The 23,266-nt window shown below is 41.4% G+C and overlaps 1 protein-coding gene across 2 annotated transcripts in view; it reads right to left on the reverse strand.

Annotated features, from left to right (window-relative positions):
* KCNJ5 (potassium inwardly rectifying channel subfamily J member 5) overlaps nucleotides 1–22,824 on the reverse strand; it is a 59,204-nt gene extending 36,380 nt beyond the window's left edge. The window contains exons 1-2 of one of the 2 annotated variants that reach the window (XM_043998735.1): nucleotides 22,479–22,824; nucleotides 19,181–19,273 (exon numbers count right to left, since the gene is read on the reverse strand). The gene's annotated coding sequence lies outside the window, so the exon portion shown is untranslated. The remainder of the gene's footprint in view (nucleotides 1–19,180; nucleotides 19,274–22,478) is intronic. The other variant, XM_043998736.1, reaches the window with a different exon arrangement.
* Between the last annotated feature and the right edge of the window lie 442 nt (nucleotides 22,825–23,266).

Raw genomic sequence — 23,266 nt, forward strand, 5'->3', positions numbered from 1 at the left:
TACAGAGAATTGTCTGATTCAGAGGGTAGACTTGCCAAGAGAGGGGAGAATCTAATCTGCAGTCCTTCAAAGGATGATAAGGAAGGAGGACCTTAGGAAGGGGTATCCACAGTGATGGGCATCACTGACCAGAGGCAGTTGTGCCTCATGATATCACAGGCCATTAAAAGACTGACAAGTGAGGCACAGGGAAGAAACATGACCTTTTCAGATATGGCTAGTTGGCTCATTTGTTTTGTGTGACTAGAGCTATTTGTTACAAGTAAGGACTTCTATTTGGGAGCAGTCTCCTCCCATGTAGATCCCAACCCCTCTTCACTTTATTAGATGGTCTGAGAGTGTCAGTGAAACGTTAAAAAACAAGAAAGCAGTAGGAAATTCAGAAGGGGGCACAATGAGGGGATGTTACTATTATTTTAAATTTAATACACACTTTAAAAATTCCAGTCTGTATATAAGTTCACAATTTCCACATACAATCTTCTTTTCTCTTTTGGGTATGTTGGAATGTTCATGCTGATTGATGTTCATTGGGTTCATAATTTTTTTTTTTTTAGTGAGGCAATTGGGGTTAAGTGACTGGCCCAGGGTCACACAGCTAGTAAGTGTTAAGTGTCTGAGGTACTCCTGACTCCAGGGCCGGTGCTCTATCCACTGTGCCACCTAGCTGCCCCTGGGTTCATAATTTTAAAAAAGAATCTTTGAGGGAGAAGTGTCTCTTTTTTATGGAAGAAGTCCTCCTCAGCATCTCCCCTGTTGGCACCCTGGGGCAAAGGCTAATTCTATCTCTGTTAATCCTTCTTTCAAAAAATAATCTTGCAAATACTGGAAACCAGCTATCAAGTTCCCTTTCCTCTATGAAAATTTTTTTATGCTAATTACACCCAGTTCCTTCAACAGAGAGGGTATAGCCCATAAGCCTCTCATTATTTTGGTCAGCTCCCTCCAGATGTGCTCAGGTTTGTCAATGTCCTTTTAAAAATATGGTCCCAAGAACTGAAGACAATATTCTAGATGGGATATGCCCAGAAGAAAAGCAGCAGAAAAATACCATGCTTCATCCTCGACCTTGTCCATGGGCTAATGCAGCCTAATATTGTATAAGTTTTTGTGGCTGATAAATTATCCTGCTGATCTTGCTGTCCACTAAAACCTTCAGATCTTTTTTTTTTACATGTTGTCCAATCATTCCTTCCCAATACTATAGTTTTATAGCAAATTTTAAAAATACATTCCTGGGGAAGCTAGGTGGTGTAGTGGATAAAGCACCAGCCCTGGATTCAAGAGGACCTGAGTTCAAATCCAGCCTCAGACACTTGACACTTAATCCCCATTGCCCCACCAAAAAAAAATACATTCCTATTAAATTTCATCTTATTAGATTTGACACACCATTCTAACCTGCCAAGATCTTTTAGCATTCTGATCCTGTTATTTTGTGTTTACTTTCTGTCCTAGATTCTACCTGTTATATGCACATTTGAAAAGCATGCCTTCTGGGATTTCATCCATGGCATTGATAAAAATACAGAACAATTGATCCTTGGGACACTCCACTAGGACCTTTTTTCCAAGTTGACAAGCCTGGACGTTCAACACTAAGGTTTAAAATTTCATATTACTTTTTATCAGGTTATCCTGCAGTTTTGTGGGCCACCTCTACCTGCCATTAATTGGTATAGGCTCAGGAAATGCAAATTCATTTTATGTAACACTCTTAAAAGAACATAATTAGCAGGTTAAATCTCCCAACTTGCAATGTCTTATGGAAAAGGACTTTTGGATTGTCCTGTCAGTTTTTCCCTCATTTCAATGCGGGTTCAAGAGAGCAGATTATATATTCATGATCAATATCGCAATTTGCAAGAAATTAAAAATTTGCCTGTGCTTGTGTAGGGGAATGATGATGTCTCATGAGCTGATGGAGATCTGCATAGAAACCTAGGAATAGAGAGAATGCAGATCCCTTTTATTAAAGAGGCCTCAGAATAAAGTATGTCTGATGGATTCTATTCATTGCTACCGAGCTGTCCCCCTAAGAGATATTCTCCAATTGTCAAGATAATAAGTGGTCTACAAACAGGCAATGCTGTATAAATGCTAATGATTAATCCTCCTGACTGAAGGAAAATGAAAGCTTGGATTTCTCTGCAGCCCTGCTTGGCTTGTCCCTTTCCTGATGAGATGCTACAAACACCAGACCCTCAGATCCCCTTTGATCTATAATGGGCTGGGTCATCCATCTGAGAGCCTTCTCCTTCTCCCTGTAGAAGATGGGCCGGGGACATAAAAGAGAAAACCTGAACAGCCTTGTTCTTTTGGAATTGCTAGGAAAGTTTGCATAATTCTAAAGTTCAGCTTTGAACTGGGGCACAGGACAGAATTTTTCCAGACTAGATGATTCAGAGAGAAGCCCCAAGGGAAATAAGCTATGTGGTGGTCTTATATCTTTCCTCTACTAATTGGCAAGGGCCTCCTGGGGTCACAGGCTTTTGAGCTGGAAGGATTCTTGGAGGCCATTTAGTTCAGGTGCTTCATTTTATAGATGAGGAAACTGAGGCTATTGCTATTATTACTATTCCACTGTTGCTGTTCCTCTCAACCTCAAGACCTATTTCTAAAGTTCTCATTCTCTATCTCTCCAAGTATTTCATTTGTAGACTCCCAGAATGTTAGATCTGAAAGAAACCTTGGAGATCAATAATCTAACACCCTTGTGTTCAGATGAGGGAAGTGAGGCTCAGGATTTTTTTCTTTTTGTTGATCATGAATGAATGAAAAATATTTATTAAGCACTTACTCTGTGCCAAGTACTGTGCTAAATTCTGGGAATAGAAATACAAGAAAGAAGCTTCCTTGCTTTCAAGGAGCTTGCATTCTTTTATTTTTTAAAACTTTTTCTTTTTTTAAAGGAGCTTGTATTCTAATGGGGAAAGAAAGTAACATTTAAATGGATTGGAGTTATTACATAAAGTAATGGGTGTTTTTTTTTTCCAGCTCTTCTCCATCAACCCCCTTCCTCCTAATACTTTTTCGTTTGTATGTGGTTTCTCAGTTAATACATAGCTAATAGCTCTTAATTTTTCTTACATTTTTTAACTGCTTAGGTCTATCTGGATGTAAGGGTAAAAATTCATTTGACAGAAATACTTGTATATATTTAAAGACCCAATTGCTCCTCTGGAGCTTGTACGTTCAAGAATGATTAATCTGTGTAATAAACTGATTACTACAGTCATTATGGTTCCAAAGGTTTGTCATGCCGGGGTGGGACTGGGGATAAATTCCCACTCTCTATAAAATGCTCCAATGGCGTGTGTCTCAAATAGCCTTTGATAACCGAAGCCCAACTCCTGGCCTTCTCATGGCAGAACTGTTTCCACTAACAGGAGAAGGGGCAAAGGTGAGTCACTGGTGCCTTAAAACCAGTTGCTTTGGGCAGGTGGGGCTTGTTATCCTTGGCAGGCAACCCGCCTAGGGGAAGGAACCCTGATTTTAAACCTCCACTGCCTTGCAGCTATACTCATTTATGGGAAAGGCTTTGGGAATTAACCCTGGGAAAAATCAGGAGTTTGAGTCCCTTAGGCAGTTGGATGTTGGACATCGCATTCCTCTGGCAACTCCTGCGGCGGCACTGGCGCCAAACTGTATTGGCTCTGCCTCTCCTTAGGATCCACCAATGTCGGGAGAGGGAAAAACTGCTGCATGGGCAACAGCTTGTTTTCCATATTGATCTGCCCAGGCCAGCATCCTGGAAAGGACACTCCAGCTACTTCTCATGGGGTAGATACAACACGGGATGCGGCAGTTACCAGTTATAAGTCACTCAGGAGCTGCGGCTCCCATATCAGACTGCACAGCCACACTGTGGCCTATGGATCTTCAAGGCACTGATCCATGGTCGTTCGCCACTGGTGGAGGCCTACTACTACTACAGTCATTACATAAAAAAAAAGGGCAGCTAGGTAGTGCAGTGGATAGAGTACCTGCCTTGAAATCAGGAGGACCTGAGTTCAAATCCAGCCTCAGACACTTGACATTTACTAGCTGTGTGACCCTGAGCAAGTCACTTAACCCCAATTGCCTCACCAAACAAACAAAAAAAGGAAAATATATAAGGCAGGGGAAGGGGTGGAACTAGAGAAAAGGCAGCTAGGTGGCATGGTGGATAGAATGTTGGGCCTGGAATCAGGAAGACAGACATTTACTAGCTTTGTGACCCTGGGCAAGTCACTTAATCTTGTTTTCCTCATTTTGCTCATCTGTAAAATGAACTGGAAAAGGGAATGGCAAACCCCTCCAGTATCTCTGCCAAGAAAACCCCAAATGGGGTCATAAAGAGTTGGACATGACTGAAAAGCAACTGAACAACAAGAAGAAGAGAGAAGAGGGTGGCACTGCAACTTGCTTCCTGGCAAGATAAGACAAAAGCTTGTCAGAGAGTGATTAGTAGGATGGCCGGGGTGTAGGTCACCTGGTTTAGAAATAGCTAGGAAGTAGCATGGTGGTTCTAGAGATAATAAGGCTCACCTATCAGAGCCCAGAGTCCAAGCTTCAATTGGAAAGGGATGAGGACCCTGACTTTTAAGGCCCTTTCCAACTCTAAAGCTATGACCTTATAATCATTTTAGTCATCCAGGTACAGAATTTGAAATCACTGTTGATTTTTCACTCTCCCTCACCTGTTCACATCTAATCAGTTGATCATTCTTATTGGTTCTATTTCTGTAATATTTCTTTCCTTTTTTCTTTTTCTTTCTTTCTTTCTTTTTTTTTCTTTGATTTTTTCTTTTTTGCAGGGCAATGAGGGTTAAGTGACTTGCCCAGAGTCACACAGCTAGTAAGTGTCAAGTGTCTAAGGCAGGACTTGAACTTAGGTCTTCCCAAATCCAGGGCTGGTGCTTTATCTACTGCACCACTTAGCTGTCTCTCTGTAATACTTCTTTCCAGCCTTAAGGCTAGGAAAACCAAAATTGAAATCTACCTCTGATACATATGGACTGTGTGACTTTGGGCAACTCACTTAACTTCTCAATGATGGAGGCTAGAGGTGTCGAACACCCAGCCAGGAACTCCCCAGTGTGGCTTGAACCAGATTAAAATGTCCTGGCGGGGAGAGGGGGGCAGCTAGTTGGTATAGTGGATAAAGCACCAGCCCTGGATTCAGGAGGACCTGAGTTCAAATATGGCCTCAGACACTTCACATGTACTGACTGTGTGACCTTGGGCAAGTCACTTAACCCTCATTGCCCCACCAAAGGGAAAAAATAAACATACTGGGAAATATTTAATAAAGTAAATAAAAATGCAATAGAACATAGATAATGTTAATATGTGATTTTCTAAGACAATATACAGCCTACAAAGATCTTTATGTGAAATTTCATGGTCGTTATCTACTTGAGTTGGATACCACTGATCTAGGCAACCCTCTGAGATTATAAATTTCAGAAAAGATGCTGACCTTCATTGGTACAGGGAGATTCCTTCCCTGGGAGTTGGCTATACCAATGAAATCATAGATCTAGTCTTTATCCTTTTCCTCCATATTTTTTTCATCCATCCCCCTTTTTTTTTTCACATGACTAGCGCCTTACTTCAGGCCCTTCCCATTTCTCTTTGGACTCTCATATTTCCTCCTAACTGGCCTCCCCATTTCCAGTATTTCCCGTCTCTGATCTCCCCTCCACACAGTTGCCAAAAAAATATTCTTGAAGTTCAGATGGGACTATGTTAGTCCCTTGCTCAATAGTCTTTCAGGGACTCCTTGTTGATTATAGGATAAACCCAACCATGTCTGCTTGATAGTTAAAGCTTTTCAGTCTGACCCAGTCTCCCTTTCCATGACTCCCTTTTATACTCTCTATATTCCAGAGCCCAGAGTTCCCTCTTCTCCTTCCATATCATTATTCAAGCTGCTTTCAATGCATGGAATGCACACTTCCTCTCTAAATGCAAGACCTTAGGCAAAATACAAGTGACTGATGCAAAAGTTGAATATCATAGGGCCAAAGTCAGGTCCCCATGGGATGAGGAATGAGAGGAAAGAGTCAAGGAGGATTCTGATTGGCAGCCAGGGTAGCAGATCTGTTATCCCTCTCCCCTAGGGAGCTGACTTTGACCCTGTGCTGCTCAATGGTATTATTATCAATATTATGATTAGCTAGCATTTATATAACACTTTAAGGTTTGCAAAGTGTTTTACCTAAGTTAGTTCATTTGATCACCACAACAACCCTGTGAGGTGGGTGTTATTATTATTATTATTTGCAATTTATAGATAAGGAATCTGAGGCTGAGAAAGCTTAAGTTAATTACCTGGGATAACACAGCTAGTAAGTCTATGTATGAGGTAGGATTTGAACCCAGGCCTTCCTAAATCCAAGTGTATCACTTAATCTTCTCTTCCACCCAGCTGCCTGCAATAATTATTACTTTGGCAAGATCACACAGCTGGCAAATAGTAGGTTAGGACTAGAATTCAAATCTTTCTATTCCAAGAATAGTGTTTTTTTTCATCTTATAACACTTTTACCCCATAAACTTTACATCCTGAGTGATAACATGATGATGATAGTAATAACAATAAAAATAACAATCATGGTGATTTTTACTTTCAAAGCACCTGAATTGTGTCACTGAATTCTCACCAGGAGCATGATTAGCCCCATTTCCTAAATGAAGATATTGAGGCCTGGAGAGATCAAAAGGTTTGTTCAATCCAATCCAACAGGATCTCATTCAGTGCATGCTATAGTCACTGGATCTTGAGTTAGGTACTGTGGATTCAAAGATAAAAGGAAAAAAGAAATTGCTATACTTGAGGAGTTTTCATTGCCCTAGATACCATATGCCTTACTCACTGGGGTAAAGGGAGGAAGATGGGTGAAAATCAACCCACTAACCCACAGAGCATTTTAGATCGCAAAGCCTGAAAGCCTTTAAACTATGATGTAATTATTGACTTTGGAGCCAGATGAAGGGAAGAGGATGCTGGGGACTGGGGAACTGAGGGTTGGGGGAGGAGGTGGGCTATGGCCAGAAGACTCACCCAACACTCTGTTTGTCTTGTGGCTGCCAGGATACTGCTGTACCCTTTCCCTGGTTTCAATATGACAGATGCCCCTGGCTAATTGGCTACTCGTTTGGACTGCATCCTTTGAGGATTCCCCATCACAGGGATGAGGAAATAACAAAGCCTCATGCATTACTTTTTGGTATCTGGAGAAAAACAAGTTCCCTATTAGTAGAAGCCTGGCCAAATCCCATAGTTACTTTGTCATTTAAAAAAAAAGCAAGAAAACAAGCAAGTAGAATTTCAACTAAAGTTAAAAACAAATGGAGAGGACTATTAAATGGTATCTGTTTTTTTGTGGAAGGCTGGGCTCATTGAACAGCATCTGATAAGAGGCAGGAGGAGTTGGTCTTTCCTTGGGGAGTTTTCTCTTTAGAAAATATTCCGGGACAAAAGCAGTCTTCATTTGAATCAAGCTTTCAATATCCATTAGAATAAATTAGCAATTCAAAATGATGGGGAGGGTAAAATGGAGCTGAGAACAAGTTACAGGTAGAGAGTCTGGATTTTCAAAGGTCTGGTGTCTTTCTCTGGAGTAATCCAACAAAGACAGAAAAGGATTTGCTAAGCAATCCTATTGGCTGGCCAGGAGGCTGGAAGATTTTTGGAAGGGCCTTTTCTTCTATTCTGGGCAGGTTTGCTTCCCCAACAAAATCAAAGGAGCAAGTGGCCCTCAGAGCTGAGAAAGGCGCAAGGGCCACTTCCCCCGGCTCCCCAAATCTATTTCACTTCATATTTAACTGTGGATTACCTGAGGATGTGCAGTTTATGTTCTCCTGTAATGTGGAGATAGTGTATTCCTATTATTCCTTTCGATATTATTGTTAATGATTTGTATCTGAAAATCTGCAAATGTGCTGATCCTATCCCAAGATCTGTCTTTGAGGTAACTGAAAGTGGAGGCGGGATGATCTGATCATACAAAAAGAACAAGAGATTTTAGATGGACAGTTCCAGTGCTGGGCCCTTAGAGAATGGCAGGCATGACATGTAAGAAGAATAGCAATAAAGGAGCCCAGTAACTTGGAGGAGAAAGGGAAAAGTGACAGAGAAAGCAGCTGAAAACAATACAGAACTGTAGACATCTCTGTACTGATGCATGCATGCCTGCAGCATGGGTAATAATACATTAAGAGAGTGCTTCATTGGTATTCACAAAATATGCAAAGAACAAGCCCTCCAGGGCATTGGGTAGCTGGGGCTTTGGTGCAAGATTGATGTAAAGAATGGTCCAGGATCAGGAAGAGTTGATGGGATGCATTGTGCATCCTTGAAGGGAGTGGCCCCTTATATGGATCACACTGAAGTACCAAAGCATTTCTTTGTGAACTGTGGGTGGGCTACTATGTGTTTTCCTCTCTTTGGACTCTGATAGCAGAGATTTATTATTTGTATGTGTGTGTATATGTATATGTGTATTATATATACATACACACATACATGTACACACATATATTATATTTCTATATATTCCATCCACATGTGTGTGTATGTCTATGCATACTTATATGTATACATTATGACCACAATCTTGCAAATGAAGAAATTGAGGCTCAGAGAGGCAATATTGTACATAAAGAACCCTGCAGATATGGACTCTAGAAAAGGGCCAGCTAAGTAGCACAGTGAATAAAATGTTGGGTCTAGAGTCAGGAAGACCCGAGTTCAAATACTGTTTCAGACATTTACTAGCTGTGTGACCCTGGGCAAGTCAATTAACCCTGTTTGACTCAGTTTCCTCACATGTAAAATGAGCTGGAGAAGAAAATGACAAACCATGCCAGTATCTGCCTAGAAAACCCCAAATGGGGTCATGAAGAGTTGGATACAACTGAATCGACTGAACAACAATAACAACAACAACAGGGACTTTAAAAACCACATGAATACTTCTTATATTCTATAGTATTTTTATTTATTTGGTTAAATATTTCCTAATTACATTTAATTTAATTCTGGCAGTATGTTTGAGCGTTTCACCCCATTCACAGGACTAGTGAATGACAGAAATGGAACTCTGGCCTGGGTCTTCTGAACTCAAAGCAATGCCCTTTCTATCACATCATATGTGTGCAAGTACATACACACATATGCATGTATACATACCTGCTATATGTACATTCAATATATGCAGTGCACACCTATGTAGTATATAGTGCACATGTAGATTCACACACATGTGTGCACATACAAGTATCATATACACACTCTATCATGCATACATATTTGTCACAGGTGTATTGTGCTGTATGTACTTATATACAAACAATGCATATACCTATATCTATACATATGCACACACATGTACACACATACACATGTAACACACACGCACATGCATACACATGCACATCCACACACCCATGGTATAATGCAGTGAGCATTGTTTTGGATTCAAATCTCAAGTGTTGAGTTGCAGTCCTGCTACTTACCAGGCCTGTGATGTAGGGGACATCCTCTTACTTCTCTAAGCCTTAGTTTCTTCATTTGCAAGCTAGGGATAAAAATACTCCAACATGGGGCTATCATAAGGATTGCAGGAGGATTACCTAAAGAAGGCCCTTTGTAAGCCATCAACTTCTATATAAATGTCAGCTATTATTATGGATGTATCATTAAATAATAAAGGAACTTAATAATGAAATCAAAATGGAAAACCATTGCATCTTTTAGATGCCCCAAGGGATGGATTCCCTGGGCTGGTGCCAGTTTGCCAGTGAGAACATGGGAAGGTAAGAGAGGAGAGAAGAAGGGCACCAGAGGAGTCAAAGTGAAGGAGATGAAGGAAGAATATGAACAGATGAGAAAACATGAACATTCATATGTGGACAAAGGCAGAAGCCAGGGAAAACAATCCTAGGTAAACTAGTAAATGGAGAGTTAAATACAGGAGTGAGATAGCCAGAGGGAAAAACCAAAGAGTGAAAATGAGATCCTCAGAGAGTGAGTAAGATGGCAACAGCCATTACTCCAGGAGATTGATAGGAGGGAATCAAAACGAATGAGAAAATGCAAATACAAGAGTGAGAGAATGAGTGAGGCAGGGCAAGGCAGAGAAAAATGGAGCCTTAGAAATAAGGCTAGTGGGTGGTAGAATGAAAAGAGCTCTATTGGCCTTGGAACAAGCGTTCTGTGCCTGTTCTATAGTTGTGCCATTCATTGTTTGTTTTTTTAATGTAATATCTGTATTTCAACATAAGTGCTTTCCTTTATAATTCTATGTAGTTGATTTTATGCATTTAGCAACCTTATTCTGAGAAAGGGCCTATAGGCTTCACCAGACTGCCAAAGAGGATCCAGGATGCAAAAAAGGGTAAGAAATTCTGCCTTAGAATCACAAGTCCCGATTCTGCCATTAATTATTTATGGGCCTTGGGTTAATCAGCACACCAGATCTGAGGTTTCATTTTCTTAGGAATAAAATGACAGGTTGGATTAGCTGATCTCTAAGACCAATAGAAAGTATGCAACATATCCTTGATTGCAAAACATGAGCACCTACTGAATACCTAGCACAACATGATCTGGTGGGTAGAATTATACATCAGAAGCTCCCTATCTTTCATAAACTTAACAGATGACAAAAAAAACAGACTTCAAAATAGCCTTGAAAAAACAAAATAAATTCTACTAAAACTAGAGCATTGTTGTTCAGTTGTTTTTCAGTTGTGTTTAACTCTTTGTGACCCCATTTGGGGTTTTCTTGGCAAAGATACTGGAGTGGTTTGCCATTTCCTTCTGCAGCTCATTTTACAGATGAGGAAAGTGAGGCAACCAGTGTCGAGTGACTCACCCAGGGTCACACAGCTAGTAAGTGTCTGGGGACAGATTTGAATTCACCAAGATGAGTATTCCCAATTCCAGGCCCAGTGCTCTATTCACTGCCACCTAGGTGCCCAACCTAGAACATTTTTGTGGGGAAAACAAAACAAAAAACAAATCCCCAAACCCTGTTGCCTACCATCTCTAGCACATAACATGGATCCATAACAATTTTAAAACATTTTTAGTAGATGTTGCCATATCAAATACTCCCAGCTCCATGGAACCAAAAGGAAAAAAAAAGTCAAAATGTAGAGGAAATAAAAACCATTGTGGGAATAGGAAGAGGTACATATCATCCCTATTGTCTTGTCTACTACTAGGGTAGTACCAAGGATGCTTTCAGGGATCCTACAGAGAACGAATTCATATTATAATAATTTTACTAAATTACAGAAAACAGTTATATTATCCACCTGTACTATCATCCACAGAGTACTGAATATAAAAGAATAATATAGCAGACTAGCCATTTGTTCCAGAATTGTTTTTATCTTAATTCCATCAAAAAGCTAAAAAAGAGATGCTGCTACTACTAGCAACTACTACTACCACCACCACTACCACTAACAACAACAACAAAGACAACAACAACAAAACCAACACCCTGATGCTTTTTATTCAGCTACAAAAAGCAGCTATTTCATTTATCTTGGAAAAAGTCTGGAGAACATGAAATATAAATCAATCCTCAATGGAGACAAACAGAATGAGTGACCAAATAGCACAGGAGAATTGATGCTACCTAAAGTTAGAAAAGGTTATGAAATTATCCTGGCAGCCCCAACACAGCTAGATCATTGGAGGAGTCTTTTGATAGCAACCCAGAGCACTGGTCTTCCTCAGTTGGGTGCCAGAGCCACAATTTAAAAGCTTTGGAGATTTAGAGATAAAGTATTCTATGAGTTAGTTGGTTTTCATCCATCTCTTATCTGAATCAAATAAAAAACACACGCGAGAATATGACAGTAACTGACATTTGTATAGCATGTTAAGATTTGGAAAGCACTTTATATGAATCATCTCACTTGATCATAGAATATTAGAGCTGGAAGGGACCTTTGAGATCATCCAGTGCAGGAGTTATTGACCTTTGTGTGTGTTCTAGACCCCTTTGGCAGTCTGGTGAAGCCCATCAGATCCTCCTGAGAATATCCTCTTTTTTTTTTTTCTTTTTTTTAGTGAGGCAATTGGGGTTAAGTGACTTGCCCAGGGTCACACAGCTAGTAAGTGTTAAGTGTCTGAGGCCGGATTTGAACTCAGGTACTCCTGACTCCAGGGTCGGTGCTCTATCCACTGCGCCATCTAGCTGCCCCAAATATCCTCTTTTTAATGCATAAAATAAAAAACATATTATTACAAAGGAAACCAGTTCTACTGAAACATAGCTATTGGCATATCAAAAAAACAACAACAACACAAATTCACAGACCCCATCCCAACCCCAAGTTAAAACCCTTTGTTCTAATCCAACTTCTTTTTTGACAAAGGGAGAAAGTAAGGACATGAGAGAAGTGACTTATCTAACGTCTGTAAAGTGAAAAAACCAAGATCGAAATCCAGATCTTTTGATTCATTCAAGGAATTTTTACATCATTCCCTCAAAAATAAAAGAACTTTTAGGGCATACCATAGATAAGATTGAGCAACAAAAAAGTCAAACAGGAAAGTGATAAGGCAAAAGGATGAGCAGATTGAAGTTAGGAGGTGGAAGAATAATTGTACTTCTCAGCCCAAGCATGAGGACAGGAGGGTAGTTGTACGACAGAAGCAGTGAAATAAATAGAAAAGAAGAGATGAATACAGGGTGGCATTTGGAAGGAAGAAGAGAACAGACTTGGTGACTGACAGGGTGTCAGAGGATAAGGTCTCCAAGGTTTCAAACTTGGCACCTGACAGGATGGCATTGTTATTTTCAGAGCAAAGGAAATTGGGAGGGAAGTTGGTTTTCATGAAACAAATGGTGAGCTTAACTTTGGACAAATCAAGTTTGTGGTTCTGGCAGATATTCAAGTGGAAATGTATAGTGGGTGGCTAGAGACACATGATTGGATCTCAGGTACAGAGCTTATGACTAGAAATAAAGATCTGGGAGTGTGAAGGAAGCAGCATATCTCTCCATTTAAAAACCTCCTTGGGTTTCTGTTGAAATGCACTTAAAAATTCCCATCATAACAATATATGACTGTGATAATGTGTTAGGCTCCAATCCATCCGAGTTGTAAAATTACAGGTCTTTCTTTAATGCTTTCACTTTCCTTAGCATAAAGGGCCTGGCTCCACTAAAAAAAAAAATGAAGCAGAATTGCCAGAAGTCTCTGGCAAAGGCCAGGCTACAGAATATAGACATCTGCTTATTCAAGAAGTAGCAGGTGAGAACACCCATGGAAACCAAGGATGTATCTTGAGTGACATGGAAGTCCTGGAGAGTAAAGTGAAAGGCGTTGAGATGTAGGTGATTTTTTTTTTAATCTCTTCTTCCAGTTGAAGGCTTAAGACTCTGGAAGCCAAGGGAGGATGCATGAAGTGAGCAGCTGGGCATGCAGATGGTATCAAAGAACAGGATTAGGTTTTCTGGACCATGGCTTAAGAATGATGGGCTTTTGACAAGGAATGGATCTCAAGACTCACCTCATGAGGACTAGGAAAAATAGTTTCAGTTGGAGGCTTACCAATCTGATTAAGAGGGAGGGAGAAAAAAATGTTCAGATACAATGACATAAACTATGGAGGATGTCTGGAGTGACAGAAAAAAGAAGATTGTAGAATCATAGAGCTGTAGACAGAAGGGACCTCAGAGAGGAGGAGCCTGGTAAGTTTCAGAAGGAAGTCGGGGGGGAAAGGCTGAAAACTATATGATTTTATGTTTTTTCTGAACCAGTGCAAAGAGTATGGATAGAGAGCTTGAATTGTTATTTCCATTAGCACATTAACTTTTTAATTTGTACAAAGACAAACACATACACACTCACAGAGGCTTCAATAACCTGAGATAGAAGGGAAGATGACTTAAGGATAGGAGATACTCAAAACTGAAATTCTGGCAATGAAATAGCAAATAAAGGTGACAAGAAGAAAAAGATAGAGGAATAATTCCTCTAGAAATCAGTGTTGCTACACAAGAGGCTCTCTACTTTAAAAAGAACATCTTCCTTGTTTTATTCCATAAATTAAAAATAAAATAATTTTCTTTTGTGGGGTAATCAGAGTTAAATGACTTGCCCAAGGTCACACAATAATATTTTTTTTAAAAAAAGAACATCTACAGAGAATGGGAAGAAGTTAACCAAAGATAAACACAAAAATTCAAATATATAAGAAAAGCTTCAGAAAGATATTCTTCTCAGTTGAAGGGACAGTTAATTCCATTCCTCAAATTCTGAGATGTTATGATTCTAATGCTAAAGTCCAGGATTAGTTGATGGTTATAAAAATGATGAAGACAATTTTTCTTTCTTTTTTTTCTTTTCTTTTCTTTTTTTGGTGGGGCAATGGGGGTTAAGTGACTTGCCCAGGGTCACACAGCTAGTAAGTGTCAAGTGTCTGAAGCTGGATTTGAACTCAGGTCCTCCTGAATCCAGGGCTGGTGCTTTATCTATTGTGCCACCTAATTGCCCCCAAGACAAGTTTAAAAGGGCATTTTAGGGGCATCTAAAAAAGGGCCATCTGCAAGAAAAACAAGGAAAGGATGGGACTACTTTTTGTTGCAGATACTCTGAACAGAGCAGGTGCTTAAAAAAGGTTTTGTCATAAACGGTTACCAAAAACCCCAGAACTACAAAATTCTTATTTTGTGTCTGTTTTGTATATCAAGGACAATGACCTTCAAATTGGAGAGTGTAGTCCAAAGATGGTTAAGGGGAAATAGAATTTACTAAGAGCAACATATTTCTAGAGTGTTTTAAAGTTTGTGAAGCACTAGTGTCACAACTCTTCAAGATAAGTCTTACAAGTAGCATTATCCCCATTCTACAGATGAGGATACTGAGGCTAGCAAATAGGTTGATTTTAAATCCATGTGTCTTTAGCCCAAGTTTAGTGAATGACCCATTATATCATACTCCCTTTCAAAATAAATGAGGAGATGGTAAGAAGGTTTCTGGTTGTCCTCGGTTCAAATCACTTTGTCTGAGTGTCAAAAGAACTGGATTCTTAGCTCTGTTGCTGTTCAGTCATTTCAGTCATATCTGATTCTTTGTGACCCCATTTGGAGCTTTCTTGTCAAAGGTACTGGGGTGGTTTGCCATTTCCCTTTCCAGCTCGTTTTACAGATGAGGAAAGTGAGGCAAACAGGCTTAAATGACTCACCCAGGGTCATACAACTAATATGTGTCTGAGGCAGGATTTTGAACTCAGGTCCTCCTGACTCCAGTTCTAGTGCTCTATCCACTGTGCCACCTATTTTTTTTCCCTTAGCCTTGACCCTTCAATTAATCTAGCTGTGATGCTGGGCAAGTCATTTTCCCAATGTGGGTCTCAGTTTGGTCATCTATAAATTGAGAGAATTGGACCAGATGATCCCTTCCAGCTCTAATACTCTTTGAAGCTTAAGTATGAGATATGGTTCTTTTTCTGAAATAGCATATGGTCAAGGTAGGGAATATATGGCATAGGAAATCAATAAATTGAATAATCATCTCCAATATGTGCCAGGGGTTATAAAACAAAAGTGAAACAATTTCTGGCATCAAAAAACTTACATTCTAGGAGGAAAAATAAAATGTCACATATAAATAGACAGAACATATGTACAAGGTAACTTGGGGGGAATCAGGAAAGGCCTTAAGGAGGAGATGGTGCTTGAGTTGAGTTTTGAAAGAACTAGAGATTCGGAGGGGGAGGGGGAGTACATTTCAGCCATAGAATGCAGCCTTTGCATGGGCACGGAGAGGGAAGATAGAATGTCATGTGAGGTGACATCAATAAAGCACCTACTATGTGCCGGGCAGAAGGCATGCCAGTTTGGCCAGAAGAAATGGTGTATGAAAGGGAATGATGCACAATGAAACAACTTATATTTGAAACAGACATATTATATGTGTATATAAATTCTCAATGTGGTAGAGATTTTAAGTGCAATAGTATATGCCAGAAGCAGTGAGGCATGCCTGCCTGGAGTGGACAAGATGTCTTGGGAAATATGAAATAAGATTTTATATGTAGGGTGGGGTTATAACATGGAATACCTTGGAATGCACAAGATTTTGAATTGTGCAGTAGGCAATATGGTATGTTCCTAAGGAAAGGAGTGATGTGACCAAAAAAAACATACAAATATTTTATTTGGTAGTTCAACAGTGGTATGTTGGGTATATTAGAAGGTAAAGACATTGTAGACAATTAGACCAATTAGGAGGTTGTTTTTAATAATCCAGGTCTGAAGGGAAGAGGACTTGGGCTAAACAGTGATGGTGGGACTACAAAAGAAATGATGCATCTCAAGTAAGCTTGAGGACAGGGACTCTTTTTTGGTTCTTTTTTATTCTGAGTATCTAGCACATAGTAAGTGCTTAATAATTTTTTGTTGATTGATTGACTGCTTTTTTCCCAGTCTATTAGAGTCACTTCATCTCTCTCTTTTTTAATGTGCATCAGAAAAAGTTGACTTACAGAACTGGGGACTTCTTGACTTTAAAGCAGAGAGTACTAGCTATGTTGAGACAAACAGCACATACCCCAAACCAGCTGGGGCAAACAGTACCCAAACAGAGCCAGGAAGATCTCAGAGAAAGAGAGGGATGCAAGGACAGTTGCCTGAGAAACAGGCTCTCATTCTTCTTGCCTTTTGGTGGCCACACAGCACTGGCACTGCTGGCCAATGGCCCGTCAGATCATTCCTGTCTCTTTCCTCCCCTGGGTTAGAGAGATAAGGAACCAGCCTCTAGGGCCATGTGTTAAAAGTCTGATTCAGACTCTTAACTTGGAGCAAGGAACTTTGGGAAGTTATCTCCCTCCTCCCCGCCATGGCCTCTGTTTACTAGAATAGCCTGCTTATCAAAATGCCAAGGTGGGAAGAACAAAAAAAAAAATCAGGCTGACCTTGGGCTGGAATTCATTTAGTTTTTCTCAATGCTCCCAGGCAGGCGTGCATCAAAGCCCTCCTAGGAAGAAGATGCATTACCTTAAAAAAAATCTCCTGAGGACAAGATTGCAGTGTTCTTTGCTCAGACTAACTTCAATCCATCTTTAAAGTTATTGACTCTAATTCTATCTTTAGGGAACTGGGGGGAAAAAGCCTTTTGTTACTGATATCATCCACCCAGATCAGAATAACCATCTTTAGAAATATAGCCAACTCTTGATTTTTCAATTAAATGGAACAAATACTTATCTGAAGGTGGGCTAAATACTTTTGTTGTTGTCATTGTTTAGTCATGCCCTACTCTTCCTGACCCCAAGGGACCAAAGCACTCCAGGCCCTTCAGTCCTCCACTATCTCTGAAGTCTTTCCAAGTTCATGTTTGTTGCTTCCATGACACTGTTCATCCTCTGCCTTCCGCTTCTCCTTTTGATTCCAATATTTCCCAACATCAGGGTCTTTTCAAGTGATTTCTGTCTTCTCATTATGTAGCCAAAGTATTTAAACTGCCCTGAACTATCTACAATGAATTTTTTTTTTTAGTGAGCCAATTGGGGTTAAGTGACTTGCCCAGGGTGACACAGCTAGTAAATGTTAAGTGTCTGAAGCTGGATTTGAACTCAGGTCCTCCTGACTACAGGGCCAGTGCTCTATCCACTGCACCACCTAGCTGCCCCTACAATGAATTTTTAATCCCCACTTAGATCACTTAGCTGGCCCAGTTCCTTGTCCCTCCATCCTCTTAATTTTTTCTTCCCCCAAAGTACCCAGACAACATTTGATTGGGGAATGCAACACATTTTAACTTAAGCAAAACATAATTAGAAATATAAATTTGCTGCAAAATGATCCTATAATACACTCCAAGGCCATATAGACAATTCTCTGCCATTGCTCCCATCCATCAGCACAGAGAATCTGTAGTCAATTCACATGGGAGAATCTGAAACTTTTTTTCTGATAGGCTTTGTAGAGCCTTATGGGATTATGATTGGCGAGTGAGAGGAGGGAGCTGATTCATTTTCTGAATAGTCTCCAGTTTAGGACTATGAGTTGCCTTCCTCTGAACACTTAAGGCCTAACAGTAGAGAGGGAGAGCCCTGAAGCTTTATGGAACATAGGATTTAAGATTTCCTTTGGCTTGTCCATAGTAGACTGGAATGAGAAATGGAATTGGAATCAGGGGTTCAGAGGTTTGAATCCTGGCTTAAACTATTAATGCTTAAAACTGTACCAAGACTTTTGGGACACTCTACATACACATATACATACATATGGATACACATGCATGCATGCACACACAATGATTTTATTAAATAAGTTGTTATTGTTCAGTTGTTTTCAGTTGTATCTGACTCTCTGTGACCCTTTTTAGGGTTTTCTTGTCAAAGAAATGTTTTGCCATTTTCTTCTCCAGCTCATTTGACAAATTGAGGAAACTGAAAGGACTTACCAAGGGTCACACAGGTAGTAACTGTCTGAGGCCAGATTTGAATTCAGGAAGGTGAGTCTTCCTGACTGTAGGCCCAGTGCTCTATTTACTGTGCCACCTAGCTGCCCTGTTAGATAAGTACTATAGATACTATTATTCCCATTTTACAGATGAGGAAATGAAAGCTCAGAGAGAAGGTTAAGTGTTTTTATCAGTGATCACAGTGAATATTAGATGTGAGATTTGAACCTTGATTTTGCTTCATTTTAAATAAATTAAGCACTCTTTCCCCACAGCACTCAGTGTTTATGACCTGTTACTGATTACCATTTGCATCTGCAGTGAGTCATAGAAATGCTCCAGCCCTCAGTTTCCTCATTTATAAAATGAGAGGCCAATCTAGATGCTTTCTAAGGTTGCTTCCTCTGCTAAAACCCAGCAATATGCGAAGTGGGCCATTCACAGATGGATTGTGGAGTTGGAAATATTGAGGCCTCTTTTGCTGGTGGAGAAGCTGAGATGCTGAAAGATCCACAAATGAAAACTACTGGAGGAGGATGCTATGCCAGCTCTAGTGCCCTGGATTCTTGCCATCACAACATAGCTGCTAGACTAAATGCAAATAGGTCATGGGTGTCTTTCCACTATGTGGAATGTGTTTGGCTCCCCATTAGCTATTAAAAACGTATGGGTCAGGAAGGCTTTCAGGGAAAGAAGAGGAATGAAAACTAGCGAATGGGAATTTCTTTGGTTTCCCCTGCTGTTCCGTTACCTTCATCACATATAGACTGGTGCAGACGTAAGAATCCCCAGACCAGAATTCATGCCAGGCACAGCAGAAATCTTCTGGGGCCAAGGGGAGCATCTGTGAGGACAACAAAGGGATTCAGTCTGATTGATGTGAGTGCGGCAGGCAGCTGGGGAATCATGGAGGAACTGCTGTTTGTGACTGAACTGAGCTGATGCCTCTGCTGGGCTTCATGGTAGGACAGGCTCTGAATTGCCCAGGATACTCTGGGCAGGATTGGCAAAGCACAGATTGGGAGAAAGTTGTATTGGGAAACCCTGAGGAACTGTGACTTCGTGAGTCATGACCCACAAAGCTCTTTACCCACAGGAAGCTACTGAGGCAGTCTTCTCCTTCCCTTATAAATCTTCCTGACTGATTTCCTGTTTCTTTTTTTTTTTTTTTTGGCAGGGCAATGAGGGTTAAGTGACTTGCCCAGGGTCACACAGCGAGTAAGTGTCAAGTGTCTGAAGCCGGATTTGAACCCAGGTACTCCTGAATCCAGGGCCAGTGCTTTACCACTGCGCCATCTAGCTGCCCCCTGATTTCCTGTTTCTTCTCTTTTAGTTTGGGCACCTGGATCTTAATGGACCCACCTCTCTAGAATGTAGTCAAAATGCTTCCATGACACCTGGATAGGAACTTGGTAAGAAACACCTGGTTGGGGCCCATCTGTAACTCACAGAAGGTACAGCCAGCTGTTTGCAGACTTAGGAGGGTATGAGAAGTGCTTGAGCCTGAGTTGGAATATTGAGAATATGATGGATGATCCCTTTTGTGGGTTTGGAGTATTGCGCTGGGGAAACCCAATCCCGACATGTCTCTCCAGACCATACATATGAGCTGTCATCTCCAATAATAGCTCTGACGTTATGTGTTACTGGAGTCCAGTTCTATTCCTTTTCAACCACCTGCTCTGGACCTAACCTTTCCCCCCTTGCCATCCTCCCCCATTTTCCCCTCACCACTGAAAAGGGCAAGTTCTATTACATTATACCTGTAAGTGGAATGATGTCATTCCTTCTTAGAGTGACAGTTTCTCCTTGCTGTTTACCACACATTTGCACACACTTCCCACACCAGACACCTTTGTATTATTTTCAAAGTGTGATAACGTGGGTCTAGAACTGTTCTGGAGGATGCAAATTTCCTCCCCAGCTCTCTCATAACCGAGCTCTCTACAGGTCCTCAGCCTGTCTTTTTAGGGAGCCTAGGGACTGCATTCACACTAGTTGGTGAGCTTTGAGATGGTACCAGAAAGTGTGTGTTGGATAATGTAGGGCCCTTGTGAAAGGTTAGTGTACCCTTCTGTCCCTGGTGCATGGACAGGGCTCTGGGGTGTAGTTCCTGAGCTGGTCCCACCTAATCTGATGTCTAGGATAGCTCTTGGAACTTTTGAATACTTGAGGTCAAGGGACGTGATGGGTATTGAGAAAGGAACCTGGCCCCTTCTCAAAATTCAAACAGGAACTCACACAGATAAGAGACAAAATCCAGTCCCAAGGATCCTTCACTAGGGACTTTCCTGTCTTGGAGAAAGGCACCAAACAGCTTAGAGTTTCTCTGTAAGGAGGTAAATGGGTTCAGTGGGACTAAATATATTAATCACAGGATTTCAGGCTGAAAGAGACTTCATGGATTATCTAACCCAGGAGTTCTTAATTTTTTTAAGAAAGGAAGGAAGGAAAGGAGAGATGAAGGGAAAGAGGGGCGTAGGGGAAGGAAGGAAGAAATCTCTATCTAGACTAACTCCTGCATTTAGTAAATTCTGACCACAAACCACTTTACATGGTCAGACCTAAATGGGTTCTAGATGTATCAGATTGTCATGAAACTATAACATTATTTTTTGTTTTGTTTTTTGTTTGTTTGTTTTGTGGGGCAATGGGGATTAAGTGACTTGCCCAGGGTCACACAGCTAGTAAGTGTCAAGTGTCTGAAGTCGGATTTGAACTCAGGTCCTCCTGAATCCAGGGCCCGTGCTTTATCCACTGGAAGTTCTTAATTTTTGTGTGTGTGTTATAGACCCCATTGACAGTTTGGTGAAGCCAGTATTCCTTTTAAAATAATATTTGTTGCCTACATTAATAATTGAAGGAAATACTAAATTTCAGTTAGAGGATAATGAAATTAAAGATGCAAATTTTTTTTTTCTTATCCAATTTTGTTGAGACGCTGGAATCTATCCATGGAGCCCCTTGGAAATACATGGAGCCCAGGTTAGGAGCCCATACGATTGTATCCCAACATCCTAATTTCACAGATGAGAAAACTGAGGCATAGAGAATTGACTTTCCCAGTGACACATAAGTAGCAAATTGCAAAGTTAGGATTCCCACCCAGATCCTCACCACCCAGATCCATAGCTCTTTCCAGGATACTATTACCTCCCTCAGGCCTGGCTTGGCAGGGACCTTGACCACAAGATTCATTGAACAAAATTGCAAAATATTATAAGAAGCTGGATAGCCAGATAGACAGGATATATGGCAGAGAGGAAAAACAACAGGAGATGGAGGATCTGGGTTCAAATTCAGACCACCATTTGTTACCTACGTGGCCTTGGGCTAGTCATTTCACTACTTTGGCACTCACTTTCTTGTTTTGTAAAATGAGAGGATTGGACTAGATGACCTTTAAGCCTTCACTCCTATGGAATAAAGCCCACGAAAGGGAAAAATAGTGAAGCAGTTTCCTGCTTGGCAGGCTTTAAAATAGGAAGCTGGATTAAGAGGAAGCTTTATGGCGAGCAGAGCCCTCCATAGACCCTATATTCCCTTCCATCTCACCCCACCCCACACACTTTTGAAGTGGTTGATGCCACAGGAATCGCCCTTTCCAACCTAATAACCAACTCCGCTCCCCACACCTCTATTCCCCTAACCCCACACCCTTACTGCCATCCCCACCCCAGAACAGAGAGCTTCGTTACCATTGCAGAAGCCTTCCTATTTAGCTCCCAGGGCAGTGAGCACTAACCAGGGAAAAGGCAATAATAATTCCTCAATCTAAAATCCTGAAGCACTCCACCGTCCCGGTAGCAAGAACATCTCCGTTTCCTGGCTGAACTTTTAACCCCATCCCGAGCCTTCTCCCCAGGCTAATCCCTCTGCAGCAGGTGCCCTTAGGCAGTCCGGCCACCTGCTGAATTGGGCACGCACATCCATCCCCAGGGACGCCTCCCGCTCTTCCTCAAAGGCTCGCTCAGTTCACCAACTCCCCTGATCGCTCCCGGGTCTCCTCAGCTGCTAAATAGAGGACAAAGAAAAAGAAGACAACTTACTTGCTGAGAGGGGTGCTTCCTGCGTCCAGCTGACAGCAACTTCGGGGGTAACTGGTCGAGCCAGCTCAGGGACCACGGTCAAGGATTCCCTCGGGGACTCTCCAATCTGTGCCATTACCAGCACGCGGATGGCTTCCGTCTCCGGAGCTCGAGGTTTCTTAACCTCTTCCTACCTGTGCCTCTCCTTGGCCTGGGGCTATGTGGGTGGAAGCTGGGTAGTGCCATCCTGTTCCCTCTTCTGCCTGTTCAATCACTCCTCCCTCCCCTCTCCTGCTTCTTGGCTAGCTGTCTTTGCCATTCTCTCTCTCTCTCTCTCTCTCTCTCTCTCTCTCTCTCTCTCTCTCTCTCTCTCTCTCTCTCTCTCTCTCTCCTCCCACTCCTCCCCCCACCTATTTCCCTTTTTCCAATAAATGATTTCTCTGTATAACAGACCTATTTAAAGGGCCAGGAGAAGAGGGAGTTAGCGAGAGAGAGAGAGAGAAAGACAGAGAGAGCGCGAGCGAACGAGCGAGAGTAATCCCATGTGATCCTGGAACATCATATCTGAATGAACAGAGGAAAGGTGGGGGAAAGAAGGAGAGAAAGCCTTTGACTCCAGGAGTGAGTAAGAGGTCTTGGGAGAAAAGCATCTCAGGCTCTCCTCCTCCTCAGTCCCCTCCCCCACCCCGTTTTTGCCTACAGCCATCCGGGCTGCTCTTTCTCCCCCATTCCTGCCAGATGCTGAAAATATATACTTGATGTATTTCCCTAGGTGTGCTGGGTTGTCACCTCTGATCTCAAAGACTTCT

The sequence above is a fragment of the Dromiciops gliroides genome, chromosome 3 (assembly GCF_019393635.1).
Source record: "Dromiciops gliroides isolate mDroGli1 chromosome 3, mDroGli1.pri, whole genome shotgun sequence".
Classification (NCBI taxonomy): Eukaryota; Metazoa; Chordata; class Mammalia; order Microbiotheria; family Microbiotheriidae; genus Dromiciops; species Dromiciops gliroides.